This window comes from Sphaerodactylus townsendi, linkage group LG03, assembly GCF_021028975.2.
Source record: "Sphaerodactylus townsendi isolate TG3544 linkage group LG03, MPM_Stown_v2.3, whole genome shotgun sequence".
NCBI lineage: Eukaryota > Metazoa > Chordata > Lepidosauria > Squamata > Sphaerodactylidae > Sphaerodactylus > Sphaerodactylus townsendi.
In genome coordinates this window covers 69,038,606-69,042,718 of record NC_059427.1, presented here as the reverse complement: position 1 = coordinate 69,042,718, position 4,113 = coordinate 69,038,606, and positions in this window count along the sequence as shown.

Here is a 4,113-nt window from a genome sequence, read left to right as displayed (position 1 = left end):
CCTTACAGCTTCTTGGTTATCAAAAAGCAATCTGACAGACTGCCTACGAAGAAGATGATTAGCTGTCATCCCAGGCTTAGGCAAGATGAGCGATGCCTTCATATGTAACAGCTCCTGAGGCTCCTTTGTATTCTAGGCAGAGGTGGGGCTGCTAACTTTATTTTTCTTGCTCACTCAGTGTTGTTGTTGTTTTTTTTACCTTTGGTTCAGTATCAGAAATGTTGAATAAATTAGATATTTTAGAGTGGTGAGTGTGTCTGTTTCAATTTTGTTTTGTTTTGTTGTCCATAGTCCTGATAGCCAACAGTTTCTACTCTGACTTGTCAAAATTTACCAGGTCCTGGTCTCCTATCTTACCCATAAGATTACAAGTTGAAAAACAAAGGTGCCATAGCTGTTGTCTACCTATAATGCTGCTGTTTCATTGGGTTCTTTCCTCTCATACCTTGGGAAAAAAATCTGAGGAAGGCTACTGGTAGCAGATCTGTACCGTCTTGAACAGACGTCTTTGACATCATCTGATACCTGATTTTTTTTAAAGTGATGTCAGGTACTGAAGCTGAGACTCCCTGCATGCAAAACAAAGGCTCTGCCACTCAGGCACGGCCCCACCCATTATAACAATTCCACACTTATTTCCTGCTTCTCTTGGCAGATGAATTAAGGAAAACAATAGAGGGTTTTTGATTATGATTTTGTGGGGGGGGGGGAAGGATTGCATAGGGACATCACAAAATCAGAGGCAATCAGTCCTTGCTTCTCAACCCAGACAGACAACTTCTGTTTCATTCCCTTTTTAACTTGTATGATGTTATAATCCATCTTGTCACAAAACCTCTTGAATAGAGTAGACAAAGGAGATTTTATTTCTGGGATTTCCATTTTTCAGCTTTCTCCACATTTTACAAGGCCGTAAAGCGACAGGAGCCTGCCGGAAGTCTTATGGATGATATGTGATGAAGTTCCAGTATAATAGTTATATGGCCCTCACTGAAGTATTCTGTAGTAAGTAATTGGTTTTTGAGATCTCAACAGCTCATACCCAATATTAGCATCAGAAGGCATTGCAGAGTCATCAGCGCTTAGTTATCTCTTACCCTTGCACAGTTGAGTACGTGGCACACGCAGTTTCTCCAGTGACTTTGGGGCTGGCAGCTACTTGGATGTTTCTGTGTGGCTGAAAGATAGGTTCTTCCTCTCATTTCACTAATTGCCTTTTGAATCAATCACTGAATCCAAAGGAATTCTGCAGAACTCTTAACGTCTTGTTAAATAGCAAAACTCTTCCTCCTTTGCAGGGGCGAATCCGCTAAAGATGGCACCCAGGGCAAGCACTGCCCAACACCCCCCAACTCCATGTGGAGTTATGGTTTGCACAGTTGAAGGCTGGGCTTGGCTGGTTCCACTTTAAACTGTGGGCTCCACCTCCAAAACCTGCAGTTTAAAGCTGAACCCAGCCAGGCCAAGCCCAGATACATGATTTTGGGGGTGGAACTAGCAGTTTAGAGCTGGACCAGCTTTAAACTGTGGGCTTTGAGGCGGAGCCCATAGTTTAAACCTAGACCTGGCCAAGACCAGCCTTGAACTACGCCCCTCCAACTCCCTGTGGAGTTTCGGGGTGGGGCATGCAGTTGAACCTGGAACTGTGCCCCTGAACTCCATGTGGATTTTCCTGCTGGAAACTACCAATCTCAACAGATCTGACCCCCCCGAAAACTGACCCCCCCTTGAATAGAACTGACACACCCAAACAATACCCACTCATCAATAAAGAAAACCATCTCCTAAGGAACTGGTCTCACACCCAGTTGCTTAATTTTTTCTTTTTTTTAAAGACCAGAGACCACCATTTGGAGGTCCCAGGAAACAAGAAGCACCAATCAAAAATCTAATTGAACGCATTGTCCTCATGAGGCTTGCTCATCATCATTGTCTCAGAACACATTCTGGGCTAAAAAGCCAGATAGCAAATGCCTGAAAGGGTTGTGTGTCTTGGCTCTATCCACACACACATTGTTCTCCTTCTTGTGTGAACATGTGCTAGCCATGTATTGCTCTCCACTCCTTGATCCCAATAGGTCACGTATCACCTGAATCTTCCCTCTCGTACTCCGGCTCTACTCGATTTTTCTTAGGTACAGTGTGGTTGACATACTTTGGTTGTTTGCAATTATTCCTTTATAGTTCAATAAAAATCCTTCTTTATACATACATTTCACTATTTCTTGGACTAATTTCCTTAAGGATTCCAGTATACACTGGTGGAAAATCCTGCTGTTGCTCACCTCCCATTAAGCCACCTTCTATTTTTCTTATTGCCCAAATTAATTATTAGAAGGCAGATCATCAATTCAGATAACACCTTTTCTCAGCTTCGTGTCCTATTTCTCAAGTAGAAAAATACTTCAGCGTCACCCTCCCCTCCCCCAAAAGGTAAGACCCCAATATTACAACATTTTGTAAATACTGGTTAAGTATTCACAAGATGTAGTCATCCCAACAGAATTCATTAAGCTAAGGAAGAGGCAAGGCCAGGAGGTTTCACATCTAGTGGAAGGCGCCAGCAGCGGGAGGCAGCGGGTGTCCCGTGTTCCTAGCGACTCTCCCGCGTGCTGGTTCCCCCCCCCCCCACCCCCCCCCCCCCCCGCCCCCCCCCCCCCCCCCCCCCCCCCCCCCCCCTCCCCCCCCCCCCCCCCCCCCCCCCCACCCCCACCCCCCCCCCCCCCCACCCCCCCCCCCCCCCACCCCCCCCCCCCCCCACCCCCCCCCCCCCCCACCCCCCCCCCCCCCCACCCCCCCCCCCCCCCACCCCCCCCCCCCCCCACCCCCCCCCCCCCCCACCCCCCCCCCCCCCCACCCCCCCCCCCCCCCACCCCCCCCCCCCCCCACCCCCCCCCCCCCCCACCCCCCCCCCCCCCCACCCCCCCCCCCCCCCACCCCCCCCCCCCCCCACCCCCCCCCCCCCCCACCCCCCCCCCCCCCCACCCCCCCCCCCCCCCACCCCCCCCCCCCCCCACCCCCCCCCCCCCCCACCCCCCCCCCCCCCCACCCCCCCCCCCCCCCACCCCCCCCCCCCCCCACCCCCCCCCCCCCCCACCCCCCCCCCCCCCCACCCCCCCCCCCCCCCACCCCCCCCCCCCCCCACCCCCCCCCCCCCCCACCCCCCCCCCCCCCCACCCCCCCCCCCCCCCACCCCCCCCCCCCCCCACCCCCCCCCCCCCCCACCCCCCCCCCCCCCCACCCCCCCCCCCCCCCACCCCCCCCCCCCCCCACCCCCCCCCCCCCCCACCCCCCCCCCCCCCCACCCCCCCCCCCCCCCACCCCCCCCCCCCCCCACCCCCCCCCCCCCCCACCCCCCCCCCCCCCCACCCCCCCCCCCCCCCACCCCCCCCCCCCCCCACCCCCCCCCCCCCCCACCCCCCCCCCCCCCCACCCCCCCCCCCCCCCACCCCCCCCCCCCCCCACCCCCCCCCCCCCCCACCCCCCCCCCCCCCCACCCCCCCCCCCCCCCACCCCCCCCCCCCCCCACCCCCCCCCCCCCCCACCCCCCCCCCCCCCCACCCCCCCCCCCCCCCACCCCCCCCCCCCCCCACCCCCCCCCCCCCCCACCCCCCCCCCCCCCCACCCCCCCCCCCCCCCACCCCCCCCCCCCCCCACCCCCCCCCCCCCCCACCCCCCCCCCCCCCCACCCCCCCCCCCCCCCACCCCCCCCCCCCCCCACCCCCCCCCCCCCCCACCCCCCCCCCCCCCCACCCCCCCCCCCCCCCACCCCCCCCCCCCCCCACCCCCCCCCCCCCCCACCCCCCCCCCCCCCCACCCCCCCCCCCCCCCACCCCCCCCCCCCCCCACCCCCCCCCCCCCCCACCCCCCCCCCCCCCCACCCCCCCCCCCCCCCACCCCCCCCCCCCCCCACCCCCCCCCCCCCCCACCCCCCCCCCCCCCCACCCCCCCCCCCCCCCACCCCCCCCCCCCCCCACCCCCCCCCCCCCCCACCCCCCCCCCCCCCCACCCCCCCCCCCCCCCACCCCCCCCCCCCCCCACCCCCCCCCCCCCCCACCCCCCCCCCCCCCCACCCCCCCCCCCCCCCACCCCCCCCCCCCCCCACCCCCCCCC